The sequence below is a fragment of the Pan troglodytes genome, chromosome 3 (genome assembly GCF_028858775.2).
Source record: "Pan troglodytes isolate AG18354 chromosome 3, NHGRI_mPanTro3-v2.0_pri, whole genome shotgun sequence".
Classification (NCBI taxonomy): Eukaryota; Metazoa; Chordata; class Mammalia; order Primates; family Hominidae; genus Pan; species Pan troglodytes.
Window position 1 is genome coordinate 89,566,800 of NC_072401.2, and position 17,594 is coordinate 89,584,393.

General features: G+C 41.8%; 1 protein-coding gene and 2 non-coding genes across 10 annotated transcripts in view; 1 reads left to right on the plus strand and 2 right to left on the minus strand.

Annotated features, from left to right (window-relative positions):
- ABCG2 (ATP binding cassette subfamily G member 2) overlaps positions 1–17,594 on the minus strand; it is a 142,983-nt gene that overhangs the window by 106,764 nt on the left and 18,625 nt on the right. For 4 of the 8 annotated variants that reach the window (XM_054683180.2, XM_054683183.2, XM_063809665.1 and 1 more), the window contains exon 2: positions 7,096–7,219. The exons of the other annotated variants lie outside the window; for them this stretch is intronic. The gene's annotated coding sequence lies outside the window, so the exon portion shown is untranslated. The remainder of the gene's footprint in view (positions 1–7,095; positions 7,220–17,594) is intronic. 8 annotated transcript variants of the gene reach the window in all.
- LOC112209034 (U6 spliceosomal RNA) lies at positions 6,071–6,178 on the plus strand. Its single transcript, XR_002943721.2, has one exon. It is a non-coding gene; the product is annotated as a U6 spliceosomal RNA (small nuclear RNA).
- Positions 10,775–10,900, minus strand: LOC112209120 (U6atac minor spliceosomal RNA). The gene has a single exon (XR_002943787.1). It is a non-coding gene; the product is annotated as a U6atac minor spliceosomal RNA (small nuclear RNA).

Consider the following 17,594-nt stretch of genomic DNA (forward strand, 5'->3'; position numbering starts at 1 on the left):
GGGTCAAGTGGGCAACTTGAGAAATCCCATGCACAGTTTGACCTTTGACTTGTGGTTTTATACACTGGCATACTTCCGGGGTCTTATGTCCCTTCTCCCCTGATTCTTCCCTTGGGGTGGGCTGTCTGCATGCACAGTGGCCTGTCAGCACTTGGGTGGGGCCACATGCACAGTGTGTTTACTGAAGTTGTATGCATGCTCAACTGAGGTGTTTTTCTCTTACTAGTCAAATGTTCTCAGGAGGCCATATACCAATTAAACTCGGCATTTTGCCTCTTAGTGCATGTGCTTGATTGAGCCCATTCGCCCAGCTCCTGAGATCTTATCAGGAAGTTGCTGATCACTAGTTTCAGGTGTTTCTATCTATTGGGAGACGGCCTTTCCCTGGCGCCAGCTGCAACCAATTACTATTTTGCAGAGCCAGTGTAACAACTGCCTGACCATCACCTGATGGTGGCCTGACATTCCTGGGTTGGGGGTGGGGGACGCTCCTGCCCCGCACATGTCTGACTAACTACTGTAACAGACTAGAGAGCTCTGCACTGGAGCTTGCCTCTGGGTTTTACTAACTTGGAGGGTGACTTTGACTAAATCAGTCATTTAACCTTCCTAATCTACCAAAATGTAGTCATCTTTACCTGCAAAGATTTTGTGAGGATTAAGTGCTTAGCATTGTTCATTGTTCCTAGCACAGAATAATCATCCCATAAGTGGTGTCTTAATTATCTTTAATCATAATTACCAGAATCTGAGAACACTTAACTACACTTTTAACACTGAATCAGGGCAATATAAAATTTGCAGGCATAAGGAAGTTTTTCTGTTATGAGTGGAGACAGCTTCACACAAGGATTTTCCATTATTTGATGCAAAAGCTCTCAAGTGCATCTCCTGTTTTTTTAAAATCTGGTAAGTTTGCTTGTGGAAGAAACTTGAGTATCTCAGTCATAGGAATGCCCATAAGAAAACCAATTAATTACCATTCTGATTCATACTTCAATTTCTTCTGATTCATAAATTATTATGAATCAGCAACTAAGAACCTCATCAGCACTAGCATACCGAAAAGATCATTTCTGGGCCCACGTTTTACCTCCTGGAACTTTATGATGCTCTTACACTGAAGATTACCAAAAAAAAAAAAAAAAATCCCCTTTAGCATCGGACTGCGCAGGGGAAATTTAAACCATTTTTAAATACACCAGAACATTCTGTTCTCCTTAACAAGACCTGCCTTTAAGAGAAACTATCTTATGAGAGGCTAACCTATTGAGGTTTTATGGGCACTTAAATGACCTTGGTGAAGGGAAATACCCAACCCCAAACCCCTCCAGCCATCCTGTCCTATTTAAGGTGAAAGTTTGAGGAGACTGAGAGGCACTGTGAAATTCACAGCCTAGGGGCACAGGCTTACTAAAAAAACCAAGACCTAATCACAGGACTGTAGAATATTACCCCCTACCCACCCCACCTCACCACCACATCAGGAAAGGCCTACCTACTAGAGTTCTTTTTACCCAGTACATCATGTCTGGCTTTCAACAAAAAAAAAAATACAAGGCATACTAAAAGGCAAAAAATAGTTTGACCAGAAAAAGCATTAGAACCAGACACAGATATTTTAGGAAGGGTAGAATTATCAGAGTGGGAATTAAAAACAACTATGATTAATATGATAAAAGCTCTAATGGGGCCAGGCATAGTAGCTCCCACCATATTGGGAGAGTGAGGTGGAAGGACTGCTTGAGTGCAGGAGTTCAAGACCAGCCTGGGCAACATGGCAAAACCCTGTCTCTACAAAAAATACATAAATTACCTGGGCATGGTGGCATATACCTGTAGTGCTAGCTACTCAGGAGGCTGAGGTAGGAGGATCCCCTGAGCCTGGAGAAGTCAAGGCTGCAGTGAGCAGTGATCACGCGACTGCACGCCAGCCTGAGCAACAAAGTAAGACCCTGTCTCAAAATTAAATTAAATTAAAAACTAAAAAAATTTTTTAAATGAGCTGGGTGGGCTGGCATGTGGCTGTAGTCCTAGCTACTTGGGAGACTGAGGCAGATGGATCAGTCGGGACCTGGGGTTTGAGGCTAGTGAGCTATAATTACATTACTGCACTCCAGCCTGGGTGATACAGTGAGACCCTGTCTCAAAAAATAAATAAGAGGCCAGGAGTTCAAGACCAGCCTGGCCAGCATGGTGAAACCGTCTCTACTAAGAATACAAAAATTAGCCTGGCGTGGTGGCATATGCCTATAATCCCAGCTACTTGGCAGGATGAGGCATGATAATTGCTTGAACATGGGAGGCACAGGTTGCAGTGAGCCGAAATCGCACCACTGCACTCCAGCCTGAGTGACAGAGCAAGACTGTCTCCAAAAAAAAAAAAAAAAACATTTGTTTCCAGCTGGGCATGGTGGCTCATGCCTGCACTTTGGGAGGCCGAGGTGGGTGGATAACCTGAGGTTAGGAGTTCAAGACCAACCTGGCCAACATGGTGAAACCCCGTCTCTACTAAAAATACAAAAAACTAGCTGGGCATGGTGGCGCGTGCCTGTAATCCCAGCTACTCGGGAGGCTGAGACAGGAGAATAGCTTGAACCCAGGAGGCAGAGGTTGCAGTGAGTTGAGATTGTGCCACTGCACTTCAGCCTGGGTGATAGAGCAAGACTCCATCTCCAAAAATAAAAATAAATAAGCTGGGCATGATGGCTCACACCTATAATCCCAGCACTTTGGGAGACCCAGGCAGGAAAATCAGTTGAAGCTAGGAGTTCAAGACCACCCTGCAGAACATAGCGAGATCCAATCACTACAAAAACTACAAAAAATACCCAGACACAGTGGTGCATGTCTGTAGTCCCATGTGCTCAGAAAGCTGAGGCAGGAGGATCACTTGAGCCCAGGAGTTTGAGGCTGCAGTGAGCTATGATCATGTCACTGCATTGCAGCCTGGATGACAAAGGAGACTATGCCTCTAAAAAAGAAAAATAAATAAATGAAAGCTCCAATGGATAAAGTAGATGGCATGTAATAAGACAGATGGAAATTCTGAGAAAGAGTCAAAAAAATGCTAGAGATTAAAAACACTATGAAGATTGCCATTCATGAGCTTACGGGTTGACTAAACATAGCTGAAGAAAGATACTCTGAGCTTGAGGATGTCCAGTAGAAACTGAAAAGCAAAGAGAAAAAAGACCCAAAAAAGGGGGAGCAAAATATTCAAGAACTGCGGGACAATTATAAAAAATACAGAAAGAGAGAAAGGAACAAAAACTATATATGTATATGTATATATGTGTGTGTGTATATATATATATATTTTATTTTTGAGACAGAATCTCGCTGTGTCGCCCAGGCTGGAGTGCAGTGGCACAATCTCAGCTCACTGCAAGCTCTGCCTCCTGAATTCAAGTGATTCTCCTGCCTCAGCCACCCTAGTAGCTGGGATTACAGGCTCCTGCCACCACACCCAACTAATTTTTGCATTTTTAGTAAAGACGGGGTTTCACCATGTTGGCCAGGCTGGTCTCAAACTCCTGACCTCAGGTGATCCACCGACCTCAGGTGATCCACCCACCTCAGCCTCCCAAAGTGCTGGAATTACAGGCGTGAGCCACTGCGCCTGGCCAAAAACAATATTTGAAGCAATTATGAACTGACAGTTTCTCCCAAATTAATGTTAGATACCAAACTACAGATTCAGGAAACTCAAAGAATACCAGGAAGAATAAATCCTAAGTAAATTACACATAGATATATCATACTCAAACTACAGAATATCAAAGATAAAGAAAAAATCTTCAATGAAGTCAGAGGGGAAAAATATTCTTAACTATAGAGAAACAAAGATAAGAATTATATCTGACTTTTTAGAAACCATGCAAGCAGGAAGAGAATGCAGTATTTTAACATGTTGGTAGAAAAATACCACCAACTTAGAATTCTGTATACTGTGAAATTTCCCTTCAGATTTAAAGAAGAAATAGACTTTCTCAGACAAATAAACATCAGAGGAATTTGTTGTCAGTACACTTGTCTTGCAGAAATGTTTTTTAAAAGTTATTTTACTTTATTTAGGCCGGGCGCAGTGGCTTACGCCTGTGGTCCCAGCACTTTGGGAGGCTGAGGCGGGCGGATCACAAGGTCAGGAAATCGAGACTATCCTGGCGAACATGGTGAAACCCCGTCTCTACTAAAAATACAAAAAAGGTTAGCCGGGCGTGGTCGCGGGCGCCTGTGGTCCCAACTACTCCGGGAGGCTGAGGCGGGAGAATGGCGTGAACCCGGGAGGCAGAGCTTGCAGTGAGCAAGATCGCGCCACTGCACTCCAGCCTGGGCGACAGAGCGAGACTCCGTCTCAAAAAAAAAAAAGTTATTTTACTTTATTTTATTTTTTAAATAGAAGGCCCGGCATGGTGGCTCATGCCTGTAATCCCAGCAGTTTGGGAGGCTGAAATGGGCAGATCACTTGAGCTCAGGAATTCAAAACCAGCCTGGGCAACATGGCAAAACCCCATCTCTACTAAAAATACAAAAAATCAGCCAGGTGTGGTGACGCACACACTGGTAGTCCCAGCTACTTGGGGGGCTGAGATGGGAGGATCACTTGAGCCTGGGAGGTCAAGTCTGCAGTGAGCCCTGATCATGTCTGTGCACTCCAGCCTGGGCAACAGACTGAGACTCTGTCTCAAAAAACAAACAAAAAAAAAATTGGAGACAGGGTCTCACTATGTTGGCCAGCCTGGTTTGGAAATCTTGGCCTCAAGTGATCCTCCCACCTCAGCCTCCCAAAGTGCTGGGATTACAGGCATTGGCCACCATGTGTGGCCAAAAGATGTTCTTCAAAGAGAAGAAAATTGATAAAGATCAGAAAATCAATAAAGGTCAGAAAATGAAATCTACATAAAGAAAGGAGAACTTTAGTGTGCAGTGGTGGGATCTTGGCTCACTGCAAGGTCCGCCTTCTGGGTTCATGCCATTCCTATGCCTCAGCCTCCAAAGTAGCTGGGACTACAGGTGCCTGTCACCACGCCTGGCTAATTTTTTGTGTTTTTAGTAGAGACAGGGTTTCACCATGTTAGCCAGGGTGGTCTCAATCTCCTGACCTGGTGATCCACCCGCCTCAGCCTCCCAAAGTGCTAGGATTACAGGTGTGAGCCACCGTGCCCAGCCTATTTTTCTTATTCTTAATTGATCTAACAGATAACTGGTTAAAATAATAATAGCAACAATATACTCAATTGTATATGTAGAAATTTTGAACTAAATAAAAATGAAAATATAATTAACAAAATTTGTGGGATGCAGCAATTGCAATAAAAGGGAAATTTACGTCATTGGAAACATATATTAGAAAAAAAAGACAAATCCAAAATCAATAATGTGTACTACCACCTTGGAAAACTAGAAATAGAAGAGCAAATTAAAGACAAATTAAGCAGAAGAAAAGAAATAATAAAAATCAGAAAAAACATGAAACTGAAAATCAATAGAGAAAATTAACAAAAAAACAAAAGCCAGTTATTTGAAAAGATCAATAAAATTTATAAGTCTCCAGTTGCACTAACTGCAAAAAAAAAAAAAAAAAAAAAAGAGAGAGAGGACATAATTACTAATATCAGAAATAAAAAAAGTAGACATTACCTGGTTGGCCCTGTCAGTAAAAGTTTTTTTAAAAAAAGAGTGGACATCACTTAAAGACCCCACAGACATTAAAAGGATAGTAACAAAACTATTCTCACGAATTTGATAACCTAGATGAAATGGACCAATTCCTTGAAAGATGCAATCTGCCAAAATTCACACACACAAATTAGACAATCTGTAAAGACCCAGGATTATTTTAAAAATTGAATCAATAATTAATAAACTTCCAAAACAGAAAGTCCCTAGCCCCAGATAGATTCACTGGCAAATTATATCAGACATTGAAAGAAGCAGCTGTACAGTTCTTTATAATCTCTTTTAGGAGACAGAAATAGAGGGAATACTTCCTAACTCCCTAGCTACTCAAGGACCAGGGAGGACTATTGTGGGCTTCACCTGGGAGCTGGTTAGAAATGCAATATCTGTGCTTGCTTTGAGAGCACAAATACTAAAATTGGAACAATTCAGAGAAGATTAGCATGGCGCCCTACACAAAGATAATACACAAATTTGTGAAGTGTTCCCTATTTAATAAAAACACATTTTTAAAAAATGCAGAATCTTGTGCCTCAGCATAAGCCTACACTCAAAACCTGCAAGTTCATCAAGATCCACAAGTCATTCATATGTACATTAAGTGTTAAGAAGCACTGGTCCTCAACCTATCTGCATACTGGAGTCTCCTGGAAGAAATTCTGATTTAATTGGTATGAGTGTGGCAGGGCTTTGGGATTTTTAAAAGCTCCCCAAGCAATTTAAAATTCAGCATTATCTAAAGAGAGGTCTTAGAGGCCAAGATCACAAAATGAATATCGGTGAAGTATCATTTTGCTTACCTCAAAGGGCCTTATCAATGGCACTATTCCATGGGCTGCCATCCAACCTGCTACTAATGGATAAAGTCCCATAATGCCCCATGTCAACTTTCGGCCAAGAAATTTGAGAGTCTAGGCGTCATGTGATGACTCACATCTGTAATCCCATCACCTTGGGAGGTCCAGGCAGGGGGACTGCTTGAGGCCAGGAGCTCAAGACCAACCAGTGCAACATAGGAGGACCCCATCTCTACAATTATATATATATATATATATATGTATATTTTAATTAGCTGGGCATGGTAGTGTTGTAGGACTTTCTCCTTAAGGTCCTTGTCACAAAACCAGGAAAGATTAGGCTTGCAGACACTTTGAAGAGTGAGAAAAATGGAATTTATTGCGTGAAAAGGAGAAAGGGGAAACAGGGACTCTAAGCAAAGTGAGAGTTCTGCTAGCTGGTCTCTCACCTCACAGATTGAATCACAGGTTACCACCCTGGAACAGGAGCGTCCAGGCTCCTCCCCACTGCAAAGGGCTCAAACTTCCCATGGCTCCACCCCGTTCTCCCAGTGTACAGGCTGGTCAGAGGTTCTCCGGGGACCCCTTTATACTTGGCTGTCTCAGTAGTACACACCTGTAATCCTAGCTATTCAGGAGGCTAAAGCAGGAGGATCACTGGAGCCCAGGAGTTGGAGGTTACGGTGAGCCTTGATCGCACCACTGCACTCCAGCCAGGTCAACAGAGAGGGACCCTGTCTCTAAAAATAGTAAATAAATAAGAAAATAAATTTGAGAGATTATATTTTTAGAAATATTTGTTTCAATAGTTTAGTAGCACAGAACTTTCTGTACTTTACCTTTTCTTTTTCCCTTCCACCCAAATTCTTTACACTAATAGGGTAGGTTTCCATTTAAATAGATGTAAATTAATTAATTAAATATGTTTTATTAGCCTGCTATTATGCCACAAATTATACTTTAATTTAATGAAACTAGTGTTCAGCACAATGCCAGTTTAATGGGGTTCCAACTTAAAACCAATAAAGCGTTGAGGGTAATTCAAAACATTGTATTGCAAATTACTAAGAACTGGAGAGGTGAGAAGAGAGTGGGGGATGGAATTGAGGATGAGGCGAAAAGATGAAAGAACTGAGGGAAAGACCAGAGAAAGGAATACTCCCCTGTTCTTTTTGGTTTTGTAAACTGTTAATGACAAGTGGATTCTAGTAGCTGAATTCAATGATCCAGGGCCGCAGCAAACTGACAGTCATGGCTGGTTTCCATAGTTAACAACATGTAGAACTATTTCTTCAAAGAGGTTTAATTAGAATGTTCGAATATTGGAGCTTAAATATAACTGGAGAGCTTTGCCTAAGAAACTTAAACTCAGGCCAGGCGCGGTGGCTCATGCCTGTAATCCCCGCACTTTGGGTTACCTGAGGCCACGAGTTCGAGACTAGCATGGCCAACATGGTGAAACCCTGTCCCTACTAAAAATACAAAAATTAGCTGGGCGTGGTGGTGGGTGCCTGTAATCCCAGCTACTTGGGAGGCTGAGGCAGGAGAATCGCTTGAACCCGGGAGGCAGAGGTTGCAGTGAGCTGAGATCGTGCCATTGCACTCCAGCCTGGGTGACAAAAGCAAAACTCAGTTTCAAAAAAAAAAAAAAAGAAAGAAACTTAAACTCATGTTTAAGACTTTCCTTAAACATGAGAAAGCAAAAGGGCAACTAAATTTTTCTGATATTATCAGAATAAAATTATTGCAGTGGCACAAGATTTTTTTTTTTACAGATTACCCTGAAATACTTACTCTCTACTTTTGTACAAGAAAATCTTAAAGCCACAGCTGGACCAAAGGTATGCCAGCTCCAAACTTTAAATGAAAAGGTAACTCTTTAAATATAATTATTCCTTTTTGATCACTTTGCAAACTTTCTCTTTCCTCTTCCGTTTCTCTAGTTTTCTTTTCTTCAAGTAGGAAATAATTTTGTTTGCTTTGCAAAGACCTAACACACCTCAGCTGTAAAGAATTCAAGCCGGCCGGGCTTGGTGGCTCACGCCTGTAATCCCAGCTCTTTGGGAGGCTGAGGCGGGCAGATCACGGGGTCAAGAGATCGAGAATATCCCGGCCAACATGGTGAAACCCCGTCTCTAGTAAAAATACAAAAAATTAGCCAGGCGTGGTGACAGGCGCCTGTAGTCCCAGCTACTCGGGAGGCTGAGGCAGGAGAGTCGCTTGAACCTGGGAGGTACAGGTTGCAGTGAGCCGAGATCGTGCCACTGCACTCCAGCCTGGTGACAGAGCAAGACTCCATCTCAAACAAACAAACAAACAAAAAAGAATTCAAGCCAGGCAGTTGTCTGCTGCAGAGCATATAATATTGATGATATATGTTTAAGGTCCCATTTGGACATGGAGAATAACTTTGCTATAGATATTCAATATAACCAAGAGCATAGGCATAAAATACTCACTCACAGTTGCCAATAATTCCAAGTGTATGCACAAGTTTTGCACATCTTCAGTATATTTTAGATCCTAGATCAGTTAGCCTTACTTGGTAATGCAAGAAAGCTTCATTTTATTTTATTTGTTCTTTTGCCTTAAAATAAAGGGAGATAGTTGACAATGTTTTAAAGGAATAAGAAGACTGGTTGCTTTTGGCAGAAGGGAATTTGTCATTCTCTCCATCAGAGAAGGATTAATTGTATTGTTTTGGAGGCAGTGGGGATTAGGATGGGAATATTTGAATTTCATTATTAGAGTAGGTGTATAAAATATACTTGTATAAAAATATACTTGAAACTAAAATCCTATGCTGTCAAAAGATTTGCCATTTAAGTGCAAAATATGTTTGCAAATCCCACAAAACAGGAAGACCAGACTGTCTTGAACAAGTTGCTCAGTGTCTTGAGAGTACTGCCAATTCTTATTCTTGGCTTTGTTTTCTGAAAGCTGCTTCCTCTTTGGCTAGGAGCTGTTCACCTTTTCCTGAAGCACGTCTACCAACAGGGGCACACTAGGAAATGTCTAATGAATTCCTGTAGTTTTATTTCCTTCAAATTCCACTGGCAGAGAACTTCACAGTGTGGTGAAATCACTAAAGATGTTAGTACTTGGGCTTTTCCCTACAAAATCATTGAAAAGTCTTCCAAACACACCAGCAGATTGCTCTTCCAAGTCTCAGGACAGTCTTAATCTTAATCTTAAAATGCATAGCATTAAACCTCTAAGATATGTGTTCCGATTATGTTTTGAATTATGTTTTGAAAGTTGTTTTCTCTGAAAAAGTAGGGATCTAAACTTTTCTTTTCACACTACCTTTCTATATACACACAGACTCCAACTAACTTGGCATTAAAAATAAAAACTATAATATAAATGACCCATAGATGTACACTTTATTCTGAAAACTTACCATTCCGTTCCACTTTCATAAAGTTACTCTTATCCTTTGCATGTGGTCACCAGTCCCATCAGTTCTTCCTTTACAATGTTTGAGGAATCTGTCTCTCTCCATAACCTCTAACTTTACTTTATCTTAGCCCTTTATCATTTTATCTTTTATTTATTTATTTATTTTTGAGACGGAGTCTTGCTCTGTCGCCCAGGCGGGAGTGCAGTGGCGCGATCTCGGCTCACTGCAACCTCTGCCTCCCGGGCTCAAGCAATTCTCCTGCATCAACCCCCAGAGTAGCTGGGACTACAGGTGCACGCCACCACACCCGACTAATTTTTGTATTTTTAGTAGAGATGGGGTTTCCCCGTGTTGGCCAGGATGGTCTCGATCTCTTGACCTCATGATCCGCCTGCCTCGGCCTCCCAAAGTGCTGGAATTACAGGCGTGAGCCACCACACCCAGCCACCATTTATCATTTTATATCTGGGCTGTCTTCCAAGCTAGTCTCTGCTAACAATACTTCGTTCTCTAATCCAATCTAAACTGTCCTGTACCCTGTCTCCAGTATAATCTTTATTCTAGAACTATCAAACTCTTTCTTCATATTGTTGCCTGTTGAAAATCTGCTAGTTCTTCTCCCAACTGAAAGAATCAAGTCCTGGCCAGGCGCGGTGTCCTGTAATCCCAGCATTTTGGGAGGCCAAGGTGGGAGCTTTGCTTGAAGCCAGGAGTTCAACACCAGCCTGGGCAATACAGAAAGACCCTGTCTTAAAAAAATAAATGAATCAAGTCCAAACTCCTGACCCTTAGAAGCACGGCCACCACATCCTGATACTACACAGCCTTTTTCCATTCTTTTTCTTCTTTTTAAAAAAATTTTTTTGTAGTTGTTTCATTGAAAAAAATAAAATAAAAATGATAGTTGGATGCCATGAAGTAGGTGGCAATGCCTTAACTGTGTGCTTGTTGTCAGGCCCGAGGGCCTCTTCCATCCTTGTCAAGAGAAGTGTTAACTTTCTGTCCTTTCATACAACACTCCCCACTCTTCTTTTCTAAGACAGCTAGGCATCTCATAATCATGCCTCTTATTTTCTCACTTCCATCCTTCGTTCACACTCTTGCTACTCATGCCGTTCCTCGTTGTCATATTTTTAAATCCAATGTATTAATTTTAATACCTAGATCCAGGCCCACCTTCTCCATGAAGTGTTTCTTCACTACCACTCTAGCCCACAGTGGTCTCGTCTTCCTTTGAGCTCTTAACATTTATTCTTGAAACAACAAACCCAATAGTCCCATAGATTGGTGCATTTACAAAACTTTAGCTAGACACAGAGCGCTGATTGGTGCATTTACAATCCTTTAGCTAACAGAAAAGTTCCCCAAGTCCCCACCCGACCCAGAAGCCCAGCCAGCTTCATCTCTCACCACCACAGCCCAGGTAATTTGCGTATTTTCAGTAGAGACGGGGTTTCACCATGTTGGCCAGGCTGCTTTCCAACTCCTGACCTCAGGTGATCCACCCACCTTGGCCTCCCGAAGTGCTAGGATTACAAGCGTGAACCACTGCGCCCAGTCTCAAAGCAGTGCATTTTTATGCATAACAAGTATTTACTGCTTTACTTGAGACCCCTGCCGCACTCTTCATAATCCAATGGAGAAATCTCTAGAACATTAAAGAATATTAAAAGACTAGAAAGACGAGCTTTTATTAACTTTTTCTGGGCTTTTAACACTACAGAGTTACCAGCTGTTACATGAGTTCAATTGGACTTCCTACTTACTGATTTTCTTTTAATAACATTTTAACATTATCATCAGAGGCAGACTCTGTAAAGTGGTATAATATGGTTTCCTGTGACGTGGCATCACCAGGTCTACATCCTAGTCTCCTTCTTTTTAACTGAAATCTTAGTGATATGAAACTGTGGACAACTGGAAAAGAAGTCTTTCTGTTCGAGGACAAGAAATCTGCTATTGGGTGATGAGATATATTAAATTTGAGCTTTTTTGATCTCCTCGAGGGATATTTTTCTTTTTCTTCTCTTGAGACAGAGTCTTGCTGTGTCACCCAGAGCTGGAGTGCAGTGGCATAATCTCAGTTCACTGCAGCCTCGAACTCCTGCATTCAAGCAGTCCTCCTGCCTCAGCCTCTCTAGTAGGTGAGACTATAGGCATGCCCCAGTATACCTGCCTAATTTTTTTATTTTTAGTAGAGACGAGGTCCCACTATGTTATGCAGGCTAGTCTCGAACTCCTGAGCTCAAACAGTCCTCCCACCTGAGCCTCCCAAAGTGCTGGAATTACAGGCATAGCCACCGCACCCAACCTCATTTTGTTTTTTTCAATATCCCTGTCAGGGCACAATGAAGGATATTTTTGTTGGCTGAAAAGTCTATTCAAATGTTCATGTGAATTTTAGAAATCAATATAAGATAACTAAAGTTGTAAATTTAAGACTCTGCTTTTTCTTAGGGCTGTAAATTCAGTTTACAAATACTGTTGCTCTATCAGTAGGTGTAGCAAATTTCAGTATTCACTTCCAAGGAATCTCTCAATAATGGTTTGGTCTAATTTACAATCTTAGTTCATTAAACATTTCCAAATACTTTAAACTGTACTTGGAAGTTTAAAACATCCAGTTCTTTAGAGTGTCATTGGGATTGCCCTAGACCACCTCCATGTTCAGAGATTCACCGAAACAATTTACATAATTCAGTATATATAATCATTCTACTCATAGCTAAGATTTATTACTATTACAACAATGTTGCAAGGATACATAGCTGGATAATAAGGGAAAGCTATAGGGAGAGTCGGAGAAATCCATGTGCAAGCTTCCTGAAGCTCTCGCCTTCCCATGAAGGGTCACACAGAGCACACACTTCCCCTAGCAATGAAAATGCAACATTTGTGCAATACTTTGGCCCAGGGAACTCTACTAGAGACTTAGGGCCCAAGGTTTTTAGGAGGGCTGGTCGGGTAGATACACTCTGAAACCAAAATTACAGAGTCTCAGAAGGAAAGAAAGCAAGTGTGTGACCCACCCTTATCAGTTAACTGATGACTAGGGACACTGTGAAGCAACTTCCAGATGCTCCCTAAGAATCAAGCTCAAAAGCAGGGCTTTCTAGGGATAGCAGCCTCAAACAGATCTGCTCTGTTAATTTTTTCTGCATACCAAGGTACTTCCATTTTTTAATTTAAAAAACTGAACTTTCCCAAGTGCTCAAGCAACCCAGACAAAGCAAATAAATTGAAACCATAAATATGGCCAACCTTACTTATTTCAAGTGTCCTACTATTTTCTCCAAACTTGTGGTATTGCAACTTTAAATCAAAAGCCTAAATTACTTATTTAATTATAACATTTGAAATTGGACTGACAAAATTGGTCTTAACCAATTAACCTGGGAGGAGGAGGTTACAGTGAGGCGAGATCACACCACTGCACTCCAGCCTGGGTGACAGAGCAAGACTGTCTCAAAAAAAACAAAACAAAACAGTTCATACCTTGGCCAGGTGCAGTGGTTTAAGCCTATAATCTCAGCACTTTGGGAGGCCGAGGCAGTCGGATCACCTGAGGTCAGTTCAATACCAGCCTGGCCAACATGGCAAAACCCTGTCTCTACTAAAAATACAAAAATTAGCCGAGTGTGGTGGCACACACCTACAATTCTAGCTACTCAGGAGCCTGAGGCACAAGAATCACTTGAACCAGGGAGGCAGAGCTTGCAGTGAGCAGAGATTGCACCACTGCACTCCAGCCTGGGCGACAGAGCGAGACTCCATCTCAAAAAAAAAACCCAAAAAAACAAAAAAAAACACCAAAAAAACAAAAATAAATAAAAACAAAATTCAGGCTGGATGCGGTGGCTCACACTTATAATCCCAGCACTTTCAGAGGCTGAGGCAGATGGATCACCTGAGGTCAGGAGTTTGAGACCACCCTGGCCAACGTGCTGAAATCCCATCTCTACTAAAATACAAAAATTATCCAGGCGTGGTGGTGAGCGCCTGTAATCCCAGCTACTCAGGAGGCAGAAGAATCGCTTGAACCTGGGAGCCGGAGGTTACAGTGAGCTGATGTCATGCCACTGCACTCCAGCCTGGCTGGGTGAGAGCAAGACTCCGTCTCAAAAAAAACAAAACACAAAACAAAAAAAACAAAGTTCATACCTCTTTCTATAAGTAAAAACTAAAAATTTTAAGTGAAAGAAAATTTTTTTTTCATTTTGATTAGCAGGGGTTGTGTTGGTGTTGGCAATCTTATATAAAATAATAAGTAATGATAAGTTTTAGATTCAAGCTACGTGGTAGTAGCAATATACTGTGCTTTTCCTTTGCCAAAGATAACCTAAAGATAAAACTAATAAACAGAATCTTCTCTGCTATTCACCATTTTCCCCAGTTGTCAGTTATTTTTGACTGAATACGTTTTTTGCTTTTGTACCCTAGTGGTAGATCACTCTTTGAATGCATCTTAAAGATGTGTCTTATAAAACAAAACAAAACAAAACACCCTAAGCATCCTGTATAAGACTATTACCTTGTGGGTATTCCTACAGGTGTAGAATGCTCATGCATATATAAGTTGGTAATAAAATATGTTTTGATTGAATTAGATATAATTAGGTTAAAGATGTCAGTAATGTAAGTAATCCTACACACACACACACACACACACACACACACACACACATATACATATATACGTTTAAGACAGTGCCTCTCTATGTTGCCTAAGCTGGACTGGAACTCCTGAGCTCAAGCAACCTTCCCGCCTCAGCCTCCAGTGGCTGGGACTGCAGGCAGGCACCATTGTGCCTGGCTAGTAATGCAATATTTTTGTGTTCATTGAAGGAGAGTAAAATAAATTGTAAAATCTATTTGTAGTTTATTTTGAAATGCTCTCCCCAGCAGCCTTACCTTTGCCTTATTTTCCTGAGGTCCTATTTACATTCATCCCATTCAGTGAGGATGAAGGATGTTGTTCTAAAGCAAAAAGAATGGTAGAAATAAGCCCCATATGGTTAAAAGTGTGCCGGTAGCTATAAATACATACTTTTTCTTTTTTTTTTTTTTTTCCTAAGAGATGGGATCTTGCTCTGTTGCCCAGGCTGGAGTGCAGTGGTACAATCATAGCTCACTGCAGCCTCAAACTCCTAGGTTCAAGCAATTCTCCCACCTCAGCCCCTGAGTACCTGGGAATATAGGCACTTGCCACCATTAACTGGCTAATATTTTATAGAGACAGTCTTGCTTTGTTGCCCACACTGGTCTCGAACTCCTAGCTTCTTCCCAAAATGCTGGAATGACAGGCATAAGCCACCACACCTGACCCATACATACATTTTTTTCAAGGAATAACAGAAGCCAGAGTTGATTTTATTTGCATTTGTTAAGAAGAGGCGCAGATGCCATGTTCTGCTCCTGTATTCCCAGCTACTCAGGAGAATGAGGTGAGAGGATTTCTTGGGGCCAGGAACTCGAGGCTGTAGTGCCCTGTGACTGCACCAGGGATTAACCACTGCACTCTTGCTTGGGCAACACAGAGAGGCCTGGTCCCTAAAAAAATAAAAAATAAAAAATATATATATGTAAAAGAAGAAGAGAGCGTAGTTTGGCTAATTAAGGAGAGGATGTGCTAAACAGGGGGCTTAACAAAAGCCACTTTCATTGTGTATTTTAAAAATTATTTTATTTTAGATTCAGGGTTGCACGTGCTTGTTTGTTACATAAGCAGATTGCATACTGGTGGGGATTGAGCTTCTAGTGTACCCAATGTCCAAATAGTGAACATTGTGCCTGATAGGTAATTGTTCAACCCCTGCCCCCCCACTTTTGGAAACCCCAGTGTCTGTTACTTCCATCATCGTGTTTTCGTTTTAATTTTCTTTTTGAGATGGAGTCTCACTCTGTTGTCCAGGCTGGAGTGCAATGGCGCGATCTCCGCTCACTGCAACCTCCGCCTCCCAGGTTCAAGTGATTCTTCTGCCTCAGACACCTGAGTAGCTGGGACTACAGGAGTACACCACCACACCTGGGTAATTTTTTTGTATTTTAAGTAGAGACGGGGTTTCACTGTGTTAGCCAGGATGGGCTCGATCTCCTGACCACGTGATCCGCCCACCTTTGCCTTCTGAAGTGCTGGGATTACAGGCGTGAGCCACTGTGCCCGGCCGAGAACTCTTTACTTTCAAATGACCAAGATATTTTGGGGAATACAGCAATTCTCTTAACTTGAAGATACAGTCAAACCGGTACTGCACTAAAGGGAAAAACGGGATAAGCAATAAATAGAACTAGAGATGTGGGCCAGAGGGGGGAGTCTTTCTCAATCCTCTCTTCCAGAAAAAATCAAGTTTGGCCATTTTTGTCTTACCTGATTGCAGTCAAAAGCATTTCGAGTGATTTATGGGAATTAGAGCTTTTGGTGCACAGCTAGTTCATTCTTAAATTGCCCATGCTTACATAGTGTAGGAGAAGGTGTGAGCCTATGTCCCAATTTACACATACCGCCCCCAAATAATTATTAGTAGTGGCCTCTTCCTCTCTCAAAAGTATGATTGCCCTAGCTTTAGGTGAAAACCAAAAGTAATCATTTGCTGGACTCTGGCGCCCTCTTGTGATTAAAATTTCACTTTCTGATATTGCTTATTCTGAGATGAGCGACTACCAAAAAACATGAACATCCCAAAGTGGATCATCTAATAACTTTCCCCAGAAGATCTCAGCTTTGAATTTCATGTCATTACACTTTAACACTGACTACCCCTGCATGGTTGCTGCCATCTTCAGATTTCAGAAGCATCTCCCGCCTGTATCAGTAATTGTAGCCCCTGGTACTGTCACTCTCTGTGACACTACTTCTGTCTGAATTCTTGGTGAATTCAGTATCTCCGAAAACGATCTCCCCAGCACTCTGGCCTCTGACTACCTTGAACTTCTCTCCTTCAGTGATCTTGTTCTCCACCCTGCATGACCTATGTACTTGCAGGTCATGCCATAGAACTTGTAAGCATAGTCTATATTTCCACCTAAACCCCTCTAGTAACCCAACTCCGGCAAACCTTTGACCTTGCTCCACCAGGGCCTAAAACCCATTAATTACACCAGTATTTCACTGTGCCTCACCCCTCACTGCTTTCTTTAGTCACCATACCTGCCGAAATTCCATGATCATTATAATTACATCCTTGCAAACGCCCTCAGCTCCTCTGCTCCCCTTTTGCTTTGTCACTCGCTTGGCAAAACCACAAACCCTAGTTAAATTCCTGTCTCCCCTGCTCTGTGCCTGTACCCCTGCAGTTGAACGTGGGTGGAGAAAAACACATAACAATAATAAATTATTTGATTTTGTGTTTGAATTTTTATTTTTTTTGAGACAGGGTTTTGCCCTGTTACCCAGGCTGGAGAGTGCAGTGGCGAGATCTTAGCCCACTTCAGCCTTTGAACTCTGGGGCCCAAATGATCTTCCCACCTCAGCCTCCTGAGTAGCTGGGACTACCAATGAATGCCACCGCACCCAGCTAATTTTTAAAAATTCTTTGTAGGGACGGGGTCTCACTGTATTGCCCAGGCTGGTCTCAAACTCCTGGGCTCAAGCAATCTTCCCACTTTAGCCTTTCAAACTGTTGGGATTACTGGCTTGAGCCACAAAGACCTGTAATTATCTGATTTTAAATTCTTGATCAAGAATCTCAATGCCGGGACCCTCAGTAATGTCT